The following is a 19343-nucleotide window of genomic DNA, read 5'->3' on the forward strand; positions in this document are numbered from 1 at the left end:
GTGTATTCCAATTTAAAAACAAAGTGATATCTGACAAGGTCTTAGCTGATTTATTCAAAAACATTAATAAATTTTGATAACTCCAAAGAAGATAAACCTAAAATGTATGTTAATGGCAATATTTTTGTTATGTAAAATTAAGGAAAAAAACATTATATTATGGGTATGACTTCTTTTTCTAAAAAACGTGTGAACATGAGTTGATATAAAAGAATAAATCTGTCTTATCTTAGAGCATTAACAGCATATTCTTCCTCATTCACCATGGACTTCTTTCCAAGCTAAAAGCACAAATGAGTACTTGTAAAACTTTCTTATTTTTAATAGATTGTATACATTTATTTTATTAATACAGTATTAATCCATTGATTTTAAATGACAATATACTTTGATAAATCCATAAAAGATAAAATTTCATTGTTTGCAGTATTAAATTTTGTAATTATATACAAGTAAACTGGGAAATATTTCAATATTGATTAAGTTACAGTTACCATTATGGATATTCAAGGTAAAACTTTCTGACTCAAGTCAGCCAAAAAAATTAATCAATCCAATGACTAGTTTTCAATCCAACTTCTTAGTTTTAGTTATTTTCCTCTATTTAAACTAGACATTCTAATGAACACTTGAAAAGTATAAATTAATATATTGTAATTTTCTGACTCCAACCTCTTATCTTTCCATTTATTCACTTATCTTTTACTTCACTGAGTGCTCAAGATTATTGATATATCTTTATTTTCCCCTTGCTATGGCCTAATACTTCAAACACTTTCTTGTCAACATCTTACACTCCTTGGCACTTTTCCATTACATGCCAGTAGGCTAACATAATCCTAACTTCAATGACACCTTTCTGTCTGATTTACGTAGGCCTATTCTCAGAGGAGCTTGGCAATTATAGAATATGTTTGAGCTATAATGTCCCCAGTAACAAACCTGCAGGTGGCAGTAGTGCAGGGAGACCCTCCCCCAGGGGATCAGTGAAGGACCAAACCCTTGGATCCCTAAAATTTGGAGTTATGGAGCCTAGCCACAGACTTGACATAAAGCACAGGAGTGCTGTGCTGCCTGGCAGGCGGGCAGTTCAGACGCAGGCAGGGTGAAGGCAGGGTGAGGCCAGGGACACACGGAAAAGTGAAAGTCTGCTCTTACGTGAAGGCTTCCTGAAGGGTGGTGGGCATGAGCTCCCCAATCAGGGGTCAAGCAAGCAGGGCAACGCCATTTTCACCCTGTCCATAGCACTGATCAAAGTCAGGGACAAAACAATGCCGCCTACTGGAGGCAGGAGCTACCTACACCAATCCCACTGCACCCTGCAGGCGTGTCTACACTGGGGCAAGTCCCTCTGAGAATCAGTGCAACAGGCTCTTCCCCGGAAGACCAACACAAACCCTCTGTATGCACCAAGTCTTCGGATCATAGAGTACTGCAAAAGCTTTAGCTCTAGGGGAAATAGTATACAGCTTCCTTTTTATTTTTATTTTACTATTATCATTTTTTAAAATTTTATTCTCAAACTATTCCAAAAAACAGAAAAGGAAGAAAAACTTCCAAATTTATTCTTTGAGGCCAGGAATACCCTGACACCAAAATGAGATACAGAATCCACTAAAAAAGAGAACCACAATATCACTGAACAAGGATGCAAAAATTCTCAATAAAATATTAGCAAATTGAATCTAATATTAAAAAACTCATTCACATGAGCACCATGATCAAGTGGGATATATTCCTGGGTTTTAAGAATGGTTCAATAATTCAAATCAATCAATGTACACACCACATTAATAAAGGAAAAGAACCATATGATCCTTCCAATAGATGCAGAAAAAGCATTTAACAAAGTTCATAATCCATTCATGATAAAAACTCTCAAAAAAGTAGGTTTAGCTAGAATATACCTCAACATAATAAAGACAATATACAAAAACCCACAGCTAACATCGTCCCCAATAGGGAAAAGCAGAGCTTTTTCTCTACCATCATAAAATTGATAAAGACAACTTATCAATTTATCAAGAAATCATAAAATTGATAAGACATGGATGTCCACTCTCATCTCAGGGATGTCTTATTTTACATAGTACCAGAAGTCCTAGCCACAGCAATCAGGCAACAAAAAGAAACAAAAGGTAGCCAAATGAGCAAGAAGAAGTCGAACTTCCAGTATTTGCAGATAACATGATACTCTATATAGAAAACCTGAAAAACTCCACAAAAAAACTGCTAGAACTGATAACACAAATTCAGTAAGTCGAGGGATACAAAATCAATGTAGAGAAATCTTGCATTTCTATAACCAATAATGAAGCAGCAGAAAGAGAACTCAAGGCACCAAATTGTGCCAAAAACTAAAAGAGATCTAGGAATAAACCTAACCGAAGAGGTAAAAGATCTGTACTCTGAAAAATATAAAACACTGATGAAAGAAAATGAAGATCACACAAAGAAATGGAAAGACATTCCATGCTCATGGATTGGAATAATAAACATTGTTAAAATGTCTATACTACCCAAAGCAATATACACATTTAATGTAATCTCTGTCAAAATACCACAAACATTTTTCAAAGAGGTAGAACAAACAACCCTACAATTTCTATGGAACCACAAAAGACCTCAAATAGCCAAAGTAACCTTGAAAAAGACAAGCAAAGCTGGAGGCATCATGATTCCAGACTTCAAGCTATATTACAAAGCTGTAGTCATCAAGAGAGTATGGTACTGGCACAAACACAGACACACAGATCAATGGAGCAGAACGGAAAACCCAGAAATGGGCCCACAACTATATGGTCAACTCATCTTTGGTAAAGCAGAAAAGGATATCCAATGGAAAAAAGACCATCTCTTCAACAAATGGTGTTGGGAAAACTGGACAAGTCATGCAAGAGAATAAAACTGGATCACTTTCTTACCTCATACACAAAGAAATAAATTCAAAATGGATGAAAAACCTAAATGTGAGATAGGTAACTGTTAAAATCCTAGAAGAGAACATAGGTAGTAAACTCTCTGACATCGGCCATAGCAGCTTCTTTCTAGATATGTTTCCTGAGGCAAGGGAAACAAAAGCAAAAATAAACTATTGGGATTTCAATAAAATAAAAAGCTTGTTCACAAAAAAAGGAATCAATCAGCAAAACTAAAAGGCAACTGACAGAATGGGAGAAGATCTTCACAGATGACATATCTGATAAAGGTTTAGTATTTAAAATATATAAAGAACTTATAAAACTCAACACTCAAAAAATGGATAATTCAATTTAAAAATGGGCAGAAGACATGAATATAGATTTTCCCAGAGAAGACATACAGATGGCCAACAGACACATGAAAAGATGCTCAACATCACTCATCATCAGTTAAATACCCATCAAAACTACAATGAGATATTACCTCACGCCTGTCATAATGTCTAAAATCAACAACACAGTTGTGCCTGGGTGGCTCAGTCAGTTAAGCATCCAACTCTTGATTTTGGCTCAGGTCATGATCTCACAGTTGGTAAGATCAAGCCCCACATCAGGCTCTGTGCTGAAAGTGTAGAGCCTGTTTGGGATTCTCTCCCTACACCTCTCTCTGCTCCTCCCCTGCTCACACATGCACATGCATGTACATGTATTCTCTCTCTCGAAATAAATAAATAAACTTAATAAAAAAACACACACAAGAAACAACAGATGTAGGCAAGGATGTGGGGAAAGGGGAATGCTCTTGCTCTGTTGCTGGGAATGCAAACTGGTACAGCCACTCTGGAAAACAGTATGGAGATTCCTCAAAAAGTTAAAAATAGAACTACCCTATGATCCAGCAATTGCACTACTAGGTAATTTCCCAAAGAATACAAAAATACTAATTCAAAGGGATACAAGCATCCTGATGTTTATAGCAGCATAATCAACAATGGCCAAATTATGAAATAGCCCAAGTTTTCACCAACTGATAAATGAATAAGAAGTGACATATATATTATAATATATATATAATGGAATATTACTTAACCACAAAGAAGACACACATTTGAGCTCATTTTAGAACTCTGTGTGTGTGTGCATGTGTGTGATAATCACCAGGTGTAGTACTGAAGGGATGAATAACTATATTGTACACGTGAAACTAATATTACACTGTTAACTAACTGGAATTTAAATAATAAAAACAAATAAAATGAACCATGTGACTAAAAAAAGATAAAATATTATAGTTCAATAATTATCATGTACTTTTCATATCAAGTTTGGGTCATATTAAAATTTTTGTGAAAGTTCAAAAACAAAGTGTCTTGTAGTCACTATTAAAAAAATAAAAATAAAAAAATGAAAAAACAAAATAAAAAAGGGATTCTGTCACAAAAAGAAAGGAAATAATAAGATTAAAAACAAAAACATGATGTTCAATAAAAAAAAAGTTGGTCTTGCAAAAATTTATAAAATCAAGAAAAGTCATAAAATTGATCAAGTAAAAAGAGGGAAGGCCCAAATAAAGAGGATTGGAAATGAAATGGGGACATAACTAATTGCACTTGCTGCTGGCATTAAAATTATAATAAAAGATATAACAATTATTTTTACAACAACTTTGAAAATAGGTGGACTAGAAAAATTCCTAGAAACATCCTACTGAATCCGAATCAAAAAAGTGAATGAAAATAGAAAAGTGCTACGTTTATTTTAAAAATTGGATCACAATTAAATCTTTCAATAAAGAAAACTTTAAGCACAAATAATTAGGCCAGCAAGTTCTATCAAACATTTAAGAAACAAATAATTATAGGGGCGCCTGGATGGCTCAATCAGTTAAGCATCTGACTTTGGCTCAAGTCATGATCTCACGGTCCGTGAATCTGGGCTCCGCATGGGGCTCTGCACTGACAGCTCAGAGCCTGGAGCCTGCTTCCCATTCTGTGTCTCTCTTTTTCTCTGCCCCTCCCCAGCTTGTGTTCTCTCTCTCTCTCTCTTTCTCAAAAATAAATAAATGTTTAAAAAAAGAATAAATAGGGGTGCCTGGGTGGCTCAGCCAGTTAAGCATCCGACTTCAGCTCAGGTCATGATTTCACAGTCTGTGGGTTTGAGCCCTGCATCAGGCATTGTGCTGACAGCTCAGAGCCTGGAGCCTGCTTCAGATTCTGTGTCTCCCTCTCCCTGCCCCTCCCCTGCTCATGCTCTGTCTCTCTCTGTCTCAAAATAAATAAAAAGCATTTAAATTTTTTTTTAAAAAATAATAAATAATTATAGTCTTTCACAAATATAATTTTAGGTATATAGAAAAGAAGCACACCCATTTTCCTTTATGAAGCTAATAAAAACTTGATAACAAACATTACAAAGACAGTTCTAGGAAGTAAACTGTGGCTTATTGAACTCACAAACATGCATTCCAAAATTATAAATAAAATATATCCAAACTGACTCCTACAATGAATTTTAAAAATAAAATATTGTAGGGTGCTTGGGTGGCTCAGTCAGTTGAATGTCTGATTTTGATTTTGGTTCAGTTCATGATCCCAGGGTAGTGGGATTGAGCCCCACAATAGACTCTGCACTGAGCGTGGAGCATGCTTGAGATTCTCCCTCTCCTCTCTCTGACCCTCTGCATCTTTTCCCTGATCATGTTCTCTCTATATAAAAAACAATTTAAATTAAATTATATTAAGTTAAATTAAAATAATTGTGATCGGTTAAGTTTATTCTAGAAGCACAGGGTAGTTTTAAAATTAGGACTAAAAGTTTCAGAAAGATCGTCACACTCAAGTTTTTAAGCTGGAAAACAATTTTCTGAAAATATAATGGTACTAGCAACAAATGTTTATCACGATAATAAAGATTATTACTGGCTAGGTCGGAAGATGGCAGCGTAGGAGGACACTGGGCTCACCCTGTCTTGCGGATCACTTAGATTCCACCCACACCTGCCTGAATAACCCAGAAAACCACCAGAAGACTAGCAGAACCGATTCTCCGGAGCTGGCGGGAGAGAGCCGGGGTGGAGGGGCAGCCCACCGGCAAAGCAGAGCCCCCATCTGGATTGCAAAAGCGGAGGGGCCAGACAGAGTGTGTTCTGAGAGCAAACAGGACTTAACATCTGGAAGGTTATTGGTTAACAGCTCTGCTTGGAGAGCAGGAGGGCTGGAGGACAACGGGAGGGAGAGTTGTTGAGCCCGGGACGACAGAGCTCAGCTTGGCAGGGAACAAAGGCGCTCACCAGCACCATCTCCCTCACTCATCCCCCAGCCAAATCCCGAAGGGAACAGTTCGTGTCGGAATTTGCTTGCACTGCGCAAACAGCCAACACCGTGCTTCTTCGGATCTATCCCTCCAGCGGCAGGTCTCACTCCCTCCCAGTGCCGCAGGGCCCTTCCTGAAGCAGATCACCAACGGAAAAGCGAGCAGAGCCTGCCGCTCCCGCCCCCTTGCACCTTGCTGATCCACCTCAGCTAATACGCCAGATCCCAAGCACCACAACTCTGGCAGTGTGCAAGTAGCCCAGATGGGCCACACCACCCCACAGTGAATCCTGTCCCTAGGAGACAGGAAGAGAAGGTACCCACCAGTCTGACTGTTGCCCCAGCAGTGGGCTGGGGGCAGACATCAGGTCTGACTGTGGCCCCACCCACCAATGCAAGCTATTCAAGACAGCACAGGTGAAGTGCCCTGCAGTTCCGCACCACTCCAGGGACTATCCAAAATGACGAAACGGAAGAATTCCCCTCAAAAAAACCTCCAGGAGGGGCGCCTGGGTGGCTCAGTCGGTTGAGCGGCCGACTTCGGCTCAGGTTATGATCTCGCGGTCCGTGAGTTCGAGCCCCGCGTTGGGCTCTGTGCTGACAGCTCAGAGACTGGAGCCCATTTCAGATTCTGTGTCTCCCTCTCTCTGACCCTCCCCCATTCATGCTCTGTCTCTCTCTGTCTCAAAAATAAACAAACATTAAAAAAAAAAAAACCCTCCAGGAAATAACGACAGCTAACGAACTGATCAAAAAGGATTTAAACAATATAGCAGAAAGTGAATTTAGAATAATAGTCATAAAATTACTCACTGGGGTTGAAAACAGTATAGAGGACAGCAGAGAATCTATTGCCAGAGATCAAGGGACTAAGGAACAGCCAGGAGGAGCTAAAAAATGCTATCAATGAGCTGCAAAATAAAATGGAGACGACCATGGCTCGGATTGAAGGGGCAGAGGAGAGAATAGGTGAACTAGAAGATAAAATTATGGAAAAAGAAGAAGCTGAGAAAAAGAGAGATAAAAAAATCCAGGAGTATGAGGGGAAAATTAGAGAACTAAGTGATGCACTAAAGAGAAATAATCTATGCATAATTGGTATTACAGAGGAGGAAGAGAGAGGGAAAGGTGCTGAAGTTGTACTTGAAGAAATAATAGCTGAGACCTTCCCCAATCTGGGGAAGGAAAAAGGCATTGAAAACCAAGAGGCACAGAGAACTCCCTTCAGACGTAACTTGAATTGATCTTCTGCACGACATATCATAGTGAAACTGGCAAAATACAAGGATAAAGAGAAAATTCTGAAAGCAGCTAGGGATAAACGTGCTCTAACATATAAAGGGAGACCTATAAGACTCGTGACCGATCTCTCTACTGAAACTTGGCAGGCCAGAAAGGAATGGTAGGAAATCTTCAATGTGATGAACAGAAAAAATATGCAGCCAAGAATCCTCTATCCAGCAAATCTGTCATTTAGAATAGAAGGAGAGATAAAGGTCTTCCCAAACAAACAAAACTAAAGGAATTCATCACCACTGAACCAGCCCTACAAGAGATCCTAAGGGGGAATCCTGGGAGACCAAGTACCAGAGACATCGCTACAAACACGAAACCTACAGACATCACAATTACTCTAAACCCATATCTTTCTATAATAACACTGAATGTAAATGGACTAAATGCACCAACCAAAAGACATAGGGTATCAGAATGGATAAAAAAACAAGACCCATCTATTTGCTGTCTACAAGAGACTCATTTTAGACCTGAGGACACTTTCAGATTGAAAGTGAGGGGATGGAGAACTACTTATCATGCTACTGGAAGTCACAAGAAAGCTGGGGTAGCCATACTTATATCAGACAAACTAGACTTTAAATTAAAAGCTGTAACAAGAGATGAAGAAGGGCATTATATAATAATCACAGGGTCTATCCATCAAGAAGAACTAACAATTCCAAATGTCTATGTGCTGAATACAGGAGCCCCCAAATATATAAAACAATTACTCACAAACATAAGCAACCTTATTGACAAGAATGTGGTAATTGCAGGGGACTTTAATACCCCACTTACAACAATGCATAGATCATCTAGACACACGGTCAATAAAGAAACAAGGGCCCTGAATGATACATTGGATCAGATGGACTTGACAGATATATTTAGAACTCTGCATCCCAAAGCAACAGAATATACTTTCTTCTCAAGTGCACATGGAACATTCTCCAAGATAGATCACATACTGGGTCACAAAACAGCCCTTCATAAGTAGAGAAGAATTGAGATCCTACCATGCATACTTTCAGACCACAACGCTATGAAGCTTGAAATCAACCACAGAAAAAAGTCTGGAAAACCTCCAAAAGCATGGACGTTAAAGAACACCCTATTAAAGAATGAATGGGTTAACCAGGCAATTAGAGAAGAAATTTAAAAATATAGGCAAACAAACGAAAATGAAAATACAACAATCCAAACACTTTGGGATGCAGCGAAGGCAGTCCTGAGAGGAAAATACATTGCAATCCAAGGCCTATCTCAAGAAACAAGAAAAACCCCAAATACAAAATCTAACAGCACACCTAAAGGAAATAGAAGCAGAGCAGCAAAGACACCCCAACCCAGCAGAAGAAGAGAAATAATAAAGATCAGAGCAGAAATAAACAATATACAATCTAAAAAAAAACTGTAGAGCAGATCAATGAAGCCAAGAGTTGGTTTTTTGAAAAAATAAACAAAATTGATAAACCTCTAGCCAGGCTTCTCAAAAAGAAAAGGGAGATGACACAAATAGATAAAATCATGAATGAAAATGGAATGATTACAACCAATCCCTCAGAGATACAAGCAATTATCAGGGAATACTATGAAAAATTATATACCAACAAACTGGACAACCTGGAAGAAATGGACAAATTCCTAAACACCCACACACCTCCAAAACTCAAACTGGAGGAAATAGAAAGCTTGAACAGACCCATAACCAGGGGAGAAATTGATCAGTTATCAAAAATCTCCCAACAAATGAGTCCAGGACCAGATGGCTTCCCAGGGGAATTCTACCAGACATTTAAAGCAGAGATAATACCTATCCTTCTCAAGCTATCCCAAAAAATAGAAAGGGAAAGAAAACTTCCAGACTCATTCTATGAAGACAGTATTACTTTGATTCCTAAACCAGACAGAGACCCAGTAAAAAAAGAGAACTACAGGCCAATATCCCTGATGAATATGGATGCAAAAATTCTCAATAAGATACTAGCAAATAGAATTCAACAGCTTATAAAAAGAATTATTCACCATGATCAAGTGGGATTCATTCCTGGGATGCAGGGCTGGTTCAACATTCCTAAATCATTCAACGTGATACATCACATTAATAAAAGAAAAGACAAGAACCATATGATCCTGTCGATCAATGCAGAAAAAGCATTTGACAAAATTCAACATCCTTTCTTAATAAAAACCCTCGAGAAAGTCAGGATAGAAGGAACATACTTAAACATCATAAAAGCCATTTTTGAAAAGCCCACAGCTATCATCATCCTCAAGGGGGGAAAAAATGAGAGCTTTTTCCCTGAGATCAGGAACACGACAAGGATGTCCACTCTCACCGCTGTTGTTTAACATAGTGTTGGAAATTCTAGTAGCATCAGCAATCAGACAACAAAAGGAAATCAAAGGCATCAAAATTGGCAAAGATGAAGTCAAGCTTTCGCTTTTTGCAGATGACATGATATTATACATGGAAAATCCGATAGACTCCACCAAAAGTCTGCTAGAACTGATACATGAATTCAGCAAAGTTGCTGAACACAAAATCCATGTACAGAAATCAGTTGCATTCTTATACACTAATAATGAAGCAACAGAAAGACAAATAAAGAAACTGATCCCATTCACAATTGCACCAAGAAGCATAAAATACCTAGGAATAAATCTAACCAAAGATGTAAAAGATTTGTATGCTGAAAACTATAGAAAGCTTATGAAGGAAATTGAAGAAAATATAAAGAAATGGAAAAACATTCCATGCTCATGGGTTGGAAGAATAAATATTGTTAAAATGTCAATACTACCCAAAGCTATCTACACATTCAATGCAATCCCAATCAAAATTGCACCAGCATTCTTCTCGAAACTAGAACAAGCAATCCTAAAATTCATATGGAACCACAAAAGGCCCCGAATAGCCAAAGTAATTTTGAAGAAGATGACCAAAGCAGGAGGCATCACAATCCCAGACTTTAGCCTCTACTACAAAGCTGTCATCATCAAGACAGCATGATATTGGCACAAAAACAGACACATAGACCAATGGAATAGAATAGAAACCCCAGAACTAGACCCACAAAAGTATGGCCAACTCATGTTTGACAAAGCAGGAAAGAATATCCAATGGAAAAAAGACAGTCTCTTTAACAAATGGTGCTGGGAGAACTGGACAGCAACATGCAGAAGATTGAAACTAGACCACTTTCTTACACCATTCAAAAAAATAAACTCAAAATGGATAAAGGACCTGAATGTGAGATAGGAAACCATCAAAACCCTAGAGGAGAAAACAGGAAAAGACCTCTCTGAGCTCAGCCGTAGCAATTTATTACTTGACACATCCCCAAAGGCAAGCGAATTAAAAGCAAAAATGAACTATTGGGACCTCATGAAGATAAAATGTTTCTGCATAGCAAAGGAAACAATAAACAAAACTAAAAGGCAACCAACGGAATGGGAAAAGATGTTTGCAAATGACATATCTGACAAAGGGCTAGTATCCAAAATCTATAAAGAGCTCACCAAACTCCACACCCAAAAAACAAATAACCCAGTGAAGAAATGGGCAAAAAACATGAATAGACACTTCTCTAAAGAAGACATCCGGATGGCCAACAGGCACATGAAAAGATGCTCAACGTCGCTCATCAGGGAAATACAAATCAAAACCACACTCAGATATCACCTCATGCCAGTCAGAGTGGCCAAAATGAACAAATCAGGAGACTATAGATGCTGGCGAGGATGTGAAGAAACGGGAACCCTCTTGCACTGTTTGTGGGAATGCAAATTGGTGCAGCTGCTCTGGAAAACAGTGTGGAAGTTCCTCAAAATATTAAAAATAGACCTACCCTATGACCCAGCAATAGCACTGCTAGGAATTTACCCAAGGGATACAGGAGTACTGATGCATAGGGGCACTTGTACCCCAATGTTTATAGCAGCACTCTCAACAATAGCCAAATTGTGGAAAAAGCCTAAATGTCCATCAACTGATGAATGGATAAAGAAATTGTGGTTTATATACACAATGGAGTACTACGTGGCAATGAGAAATAATGAAATATGGCCCTTTGTAACAACGTGGATGGGACTGGAGAGTGTGATGCTAAGTGAAATAAGCCATACAGAGAAAGACAGATACCATATGGTTTCACTCTTACGTGGATCCTGAGAAACTTAACAGAAAACCATGGGGGAGGGGAAGGAAAAAAAAAAAAAAGAGGTTAGAGTGGGAGAGAGCCAAAGCATAAGAGACTCTTAAAAACTGAGAGCAAACTGAGGGTTGATGGGGAGTGGGAGGGAGGGGAGGGTAGGTGATGGGTATTGAAGAGGGCATCTTTTGGGATGAACACTGGGTGCTGTATGGAAACCAATTTGACAATAAATTTCATATATTGAAAAAAAAGATTACTATTACTAAGATCATTTCACTTTTTGTGAGGTGACAAAATATTAACTTGAAATATGCTGTGATAAATTAAAGATGCATATTGTAATCTGTAGGGTGAGCACTTAAGAAAAACAAACAGGTACAAAGAGGAATATCTAAAAGCTATGGGAGGAATTAAAACAAAAGTCTGAAAAGTAGCTAACATGGTTAGTTACTGAGGGTTTAAAGGTGGGGATCATGAAACAGAATTGGAAGAACTATAGTGTATACTCAACTTAATTAGAGGTGAGTAATCAGCAAATGCATTGGATACTATATTGTCACTCTTCAATATATTGTATTATGTTTATTTTTAAAATCTTTGATTCTTTCAGTTCTCATTTAGAATTTATTGTAGTGACATGATGAATGAGATAAGGCTTGATATGTAATATTTACATTTGTCTAACATCAGAGACGCTATCCTTGGTGACAAGATGTTTGTCGAGAGCCAAGAATATATCTGTTAACAATTGTGTGCTGTAGGTCATAAAATGCTAAAAATATATTAGAAAGAAAAAAAAGATCAGTTGATAAAACCCTTAGGAAAAACACCTTTGAATATAGGGCAAAGCTTCCATTTGTAGGCCCACTCTTTCAAGTCTTCTGAGTACACTGATACTATTATGATTAATGGGGGAAGGCTAAAATTGGATGGGATCTGGGAAACATGCTAGATATAGACAGGATTTTAAATTTTTAAGAAAATTGACTTGTAACTTGGCATAAGATATCCTTTAATGACTAATTTGATTATGTCTTAGGGAATGGCTTATGTCAATAAGTTTACAGAAGATTCAGAAGTCAGACTAAGTAGTGATCCCTGCTATACAACTCAAGGATCTCAGAGAGACTAAAAGTCTTGTGAAGAATCAGTCCCATACATGGGATAGTAGGGCCATTGTTTGAGTCCCCACAACTGAAGCACTCCATAATTTAGAGTATCTTATTTGTCAAGGCCATTTGGGCAGGGCCTCTCAAGCCCAGCCCAGCACCCACAAAGAAGTTGATCCCTACTTTTCCCCTTTGGAGAACTCTCCAACTCTCTATCCTTGTTTTTGTTTTGTTTTGTTTTAAGTTTATTTATTTACTGAGAGAGAGAAAGAGAGGAGGAGGAGGAGGAGGAGGAGGAGGAGGAGGAGGAGGAGGAGAGATAGAGAGAGAAGAGATAGAATCTTAAGCAGGCTCTGTAGTGTCAGCACAGAGCCTGACATAGGGCTTGAACCCATGAACTGTGAGATCATGACCTGAACCTAAATCAAGAGTTGTACACTCAACTGGCTGAACCACCCAGGCACCCCTCCAACTCTCTACCCTAAGTGTGGTCTTGACTAGATGGCATGAGTAGTTTTGGGTTTATACTTATAGGAACCATAGTTGGTCTCTGTTTCCTGGAAGGTGGCTTAGCAAACCAATCATTTCTACTGGCTGGGGTAGTATTTCTTTAATGTAAGATTGGCCTCCAGAATCCTATTGATATAATTTTTGAGGGGATTTCAAATACAGGCCAAGTTCAAGGCTATGAGATATATTAGTCTTTCACAGAACATTGGTCTTGAGCTTTATGTATGGCCTTGTGCATGGATATCAATTGTATATAGTTTAACTGCTGTGCCAACTTTGGTCAACAACATCCAAGGGAGGTGGGACTGGCAGCAGACATTTTTTACTCTGAATATCCTGCCCCCGACATCCTGGGTGTTTACTCTCTTTGCCGACTCCACCCACGTGTTAAGCCATCTTATCCTCCAGGGGTGGCTATGCATATCTTCTTTGAGGGCTTTCAACACTATTGTTCTGTAATACCAATAGGTTCTTTCTTCTTCTTCTTCTTTTTTTTTTTTTTAATGTTTATTTATTTTTGAGAGAGAGACAGAGAGAGATAGCACAGAAGCTGAGGAGGGGTAGAGAGAGGGAGACACAGAATCTAAAACAGGCTCCAGGCTCTCAGCTGTCAGCACAGAGCCTGACGCAGGGCTCACACTCAAACTGGGAGATCATGATCTGAGCTGAAGGCGGATGATTAACTGACTGACTCACCGAGGCGCCCCCAATGGGTTCTTTCAATCAACGTCCTCTCTTGCCTTTAATTGATGTGATTTCATGCTCTTCCAGATAAGTTTTAAGCCTTTCTAGGTGAAGAACAGACAATCAATCATTGTACAACTAGGACCACTTTTCTTGCACTGCTCCTAATGTTCCTCATCCTTCCTCTCATCACTGCCAGTATATGTAGGTACAGGTGCAGTCTACATTAAATGAGATCACATTTTTAGGACTGCAATTATTGTGTCCTAGAGTTTAAGAGAAGACATTGTTATAAATGGGTTGCTCTATATTTATGCTATAAAATTCCACATGGTAAGCTTAACAAAACCAAAAAATAAATTATCATTATATTTCCTGCATGCTCTGAATAAGACTTGCATGAATGTCATCAAATAAAACACAGTTTGAGAGAAGAATTGGAAGTCACTATATAGAGCAACATTATGGATGAGAGAGCAACATCATTAAGTAGTGACAAATAAATGGCATTGGAAATAGAAAGGCAAAAAGACCTGGATTGTTTCAATAAAAATATGTTCCAAAGACCATAGCATTGTAAAAAATAAGTTGCTATCTTTGTCTTGTAGTGGAAATATGACACTGGACAGGAATCACACCTTTGACAATAAAGAATGAAAAGAAATAGCTCCTGAATTAAAAAGGAATGCATAATGCTTGAGCACCATAAAGAATTTTTATTCATACTATTGACAACAAACAAATATGATTGTGTATTTTTTCTATACACTGTTTTCAATCTTCATCAAAAAATCATAATACCTCCTATGGGCCCAGAAATTTTCTAGTTCTTAAAATCAGATTACTTATTTCTATAGTAAGTTATACCAAAAATATTTTCTTGGTGTCTCATTTATCCTAGGAGTGATCCTATTTTTTGAAAAAGGCTGGGGCAGAGGATGGGTGTAAAGGAGTAGGAGAATAGTAGAGTCAACTAATTTTAGTCTTTGTATTAGATGTTTTACATTAATTAGACATTTAATCTTCACAATTGGCCTATAAAATAGATATTTATGAAGTGCTTTCTAAAAGTTTACTTATTTTGAGAGAGAGAGAGGGCACAAGCAGAGAGAGGTGTAGCAAGAGAGTCCCAAGCAGGCTCCATGCTATTAGCATGAAGGTCGAGATCTCAGGCTGGATCTCACAAACTTTGAGATCATGACCTGAACCAAAACCAAGAGTCAGATGTAACTGACTGAACCACACAGCTGCCCCTATATTGGGTAATTTTTTTTTAAGAATACATCTCTTTTTTTTTTTAAGTTTATTTATTTATTTATTTATTTATTTATTTATTTTGAGAGAGAGAGAGCGCGCAAGCACAAACACGCACAAGGGAGGAGCAGAGAGAGACAGAGAGAGAGAATCCCAAGCAGGCTCAGTGCTGTCAGCACAGACCCCAATGCAGGGCTAAATCTCACAAACGGTTAAGATCATGACCTGAGCCAAAATCAAGAGTTGGATGCTCAACTGACTGAGCCACCCAGGTGCCCCTATATTGGGTAATTTTTAGAACCAAAACAAATAACTTAGTTCTATTAACAAGAGTTTATTTCATTGTGATATTTCTTCGAAAAATAATACAACATAAATACATTTTAACAATCTATATGACTACATTAAATCTGTCCTTGTGATTTTTCAGGTGTCCTTTAAAATTTTTTTTATATTTTATTTATTTTTTATAGACACAGAGAGACAGAGCACAAGTGGGGGAGGGGCAGAGAGAGAAGGAGACACAGAATCCGAAGCAGGCTCCAGGCTCCAAGCTGTCAGCACAGAGCCCGACGTGGGGCTCCGAATCACAAATTGAGAGATCATGACCTGAGCCCAAGTCGAACGCTCAACCAACTGAGCCACCTAGGCACCCCTCAGGTGTCCTTTTAAATGTTCTTTGAATTTTCATCTTTAGGGAAAACAAGTCTTTAACAACATGAAGCGAACTTTAGAGTATCCATTTCTAGTCCTGTAATAAGGGAATATAACAATGACTTTAAATTTGAATTTGCTATCATCAACAAGAAATTCAAAAGATCCACCAAACACCCAATTTAAAGAGAAGAGTTAATGTGGCTGTAGGAAAACTCATTAAAGATAATGCTGATCTTTAATCATAATTGTTCAATTAAATAGAACAATTGGAAAGGAGCCATCATACTTTGTTTTCTGGTAAAAAATAAATGTATGCAGCAGAGAAATAAAAAAATGCCTGATGGAATTTTCTGTGATCACCAGGTTGTTTCTTTCAGGGCAGATAATCCTCTTTCTGGTCAGTCATAATACAAAGGAGATGGTATAACAAAAGTCTAACATTTATATAATGTTAATCATACACTTGACACTATTCTAATGTTCTACATATATTAACTCATTTAATCCTTATAATGTCCTAATGGAGAAGATACTATCTCTATTATTCCTATCACCATTTTGCAGAGGGGACCATTGAGACAGAGAAATTAAATCACTTCTCTAGGTCCACACAACTGGTTAATGGCAGAGTGGAATTTGAACCCAACTGATCAGGCTTCTGTGTCTATGTTTTAATCACTATGCAGCATAGCTTTTCTATAGAGTACAGTGGTGGAGCATAAATGCTGCGGCCAGATTGCCTAAAATAAAATTACAGCTCCATTACATACTGAATATGTGACTCTCAGCATAATTTCTCTCAGCCTCAGTTTCCTCATTTGCACACTGGAATACCTGATGTAAATCTTTGTCAGGATTGTATGAGGTAGTCCACAAATAGCACTCGGTCTAGTGCTCAATAATTGGAGGCATTCAATCTTTATGAGCCAATTATGATAATGAAGCCATTCTTCCTTTTCCTATTATATAAGTAGAGTGATGTAGATTCATTGAGGAATAGCCTCAAACTTTGGCCTGATGGGCAAAAGGGATCAACCAATATATGGGTAGTTTAACATATAAATATTACATATCCTTAACTTTGTGCTTATATTTTTAATATGCTTGAAAATAATATTAGGTCATGGAACATATAATAAATTATGATATTTTATTTAATCTAAGATGCTATTGATTATGTCCCACAATCTTTTATGACACAATATTAGCAAAATGCTCCCAGTTACATGGAGATAAATTGTTTTTCACCTATAATTTTATTGAACATATTTTATATTTATTCAAACATAGATTTTTAAATATTTTTAAATTTTATTTTAAAGAGAGAGAAAGAGAGTGCAAGCAGGGGAGAGGGGCAAAGAGAAAGAGAGAATTCCAAGTAGGTTCCATGCTAGCATGAAACTTGACACAGGGCTCAATCCCATGACCCTATGATCATGACCTGAGCCAAAATCAAAAATCAGACACTCAACTGACTGAGCCACCCAGGCACCCCTAAACATATATTTTTAACATATATCACAGGAAGAAAAATGCTGGAAAAAGAAATTTGTTTGTTCCTAGAAACTTCATCATAAAACCTGACTCTACTATATCTGTTTTTAACTTGGAGTCATTTCTTTCCTTATTTTTTCAACACAGTATTGTTCTCTGTGCCATCAAAATTGCTGGTGATGCAGCATTTCTTAAAAGATTCTTGTCTACATGATTTTTCTTTTAAGTTGCTGATATACACTCTGAAAGTTGTGATGCTAGTGCTATTCTATCTGAATAAGCTCATAGTTTTACTTTTTTCCTCATTCAAATTACATTTTTCTGAAACTTAGGCACCTTTTGTTCAAACAGAAAGCTTTTAAACAAACATGTGTTTCAACACTCTAACAATAATCTTGCATGATTTGTGAAGTTGGTCATTCCATCCTCTGTAAGATTTGTTTTATCTATTTCAAGACTTCGTAATCTCTACAGTTACACTATGTAGTGTGTAGTAACAATACATGTAGTTCCAACAACACACATAACTCAAGGAGGTGAGTAAAATATGAATAGCTATGCCAAATTTGCATATGTGCAGGCATTAACTAGTACATCATGATCGACACTTAGTTGATAGCAGTTGTAAAATGCATCCCAATTTTAAATATGTTAGTTATTTGGAAAAAAATATACGTCTTCAATTTGGTGAAATGCCATGATTTACTACATTGTTCATCTGATTACATAAATGTATCTGTCATGCCTCCAGTGTCACGAATTCCACTATGCATAGCTTTTTCATCCTCTCTTTCTTTGCATATCCAAACAGGAAAATTTTTAACTTCTCCCAAACTTCAGTTTAGAATAGCGATAACAAGCCCTCTGGCACAGGGCTACCAGGAGAAATATTGTCTACTAACTAGTCTATGAAAACCAAGATAAAAGCTTGTAAGTTGTAGTTAATCAAAAGTCAACCTATTCTTCCAAATGTTTGTGTTCACACTTCCTCCCTACAACTTACACCCATTGTAAGACTTAATTACCTTACGTTTTGAAGGAATAGAATGTACTACAAGAATGTGCTCAGCTCTTTTTAGACCTGTAAGGCCCAGTTAGACTCATTGCAGAGGTTCAAGAGTATATTACAAATCTACAGAGCTGTGATAATTTTTTCACCAATTATTTGCTCTTTTCTGTCCAAAGCTTCTGAAAAAACTTACACAAAGTTTAGAATTAGAATGTAAACAAACCTTTGCATCTCCAGTGTAAAAGGCATTAACCCTATTCTTCTGGAGAGTGACCATTAAGATCTTGACATTTATCCTTTTTAAATATATACCTTTATATTTTTTCTGCTCCAAGTTTTAAAGTTCTACTTTAATACTATTTGTTCTCTGAAATAACCAAAAGGAAATATAATTTTTTAAGCAGAGAAACAACTTACAGATAATAGAGGCTAGAGATTAAAGAACAAACCATTCTGATTAAAACTTAAATCTCAAATTGAAATTTAACAATCTTTCATAACAACCTAAGTAATTCACTATTCTTAAATAAATTAGAAGAGAAAAATCTCTTAGGATTTGATATATAATTATATTTATAAATATAATTTTTTTAGTGAAGCTTTGTTTTCTCAGACATAAGACTCTTCCAAGTTTTTTATAAATCAGAGGAAATGTATGCAGCAAATTCCAGTTTATTTATTGACATATCCAAACATATTTCTGTGCAGAGCATTCTGCTATAGAATATGAGATTGAAAATATACATAATTCTAAAAATATGCAACAAGAAAAGACGAAAAAATGGAAAGTTGAATCATATGGGTACAAAATGTGATTAGGTGTCATTTTAGGAACACTGTATTCCTTTAAGAACTAAAAGACCTTATACATCTATTGAGTTATAACTATTCATAACTAGTTATAATTAGGTTTGACTTATATAAGAGAGATTTAATTTCAGTGATCCAAGACAGAAATG

At 37.1% G+C, this 19343-nt stretch overlaps 1 long non-coding RNA gene across 1 annotated transcript in view; it reads right to left on the reverse strand.

Moving 5' to 3' along the window:
- Positions 1–218: 218 nt before the first annotated feature.
- LOC121027583 (uncharacterized) overlaps positions 219–19343 on the reverse strand; it is a 64211-nt gene continuing 45086 nt past the window's right edge. Inside the window, exon 3 of the long non-coding RNA XR_005788807.1 lies at positions 219–281. This is a non-coding gene — a long non-coding RNA (uncharacterized LOC121027583). The remainder of the gene's footprint in view (positions 282–19343) is intronic.

The sequence above is a fragment of the Herpailurus yagouaroundi genome, unplaced genomic scaffold, assembly GCF_014898765.1.
Source record: "Herpailurus yagouaroundi ecotype Mexico unplaced genomic scaffold, PumYag 77, whole genome shotgun sequence".
Classification (NCBI taxonomy): Eukaryota; Metazoa; Chordata; class Mammalia; order Carnivora; family Felidae; genus Herpailurus; species Herpailurus yagouaroundi.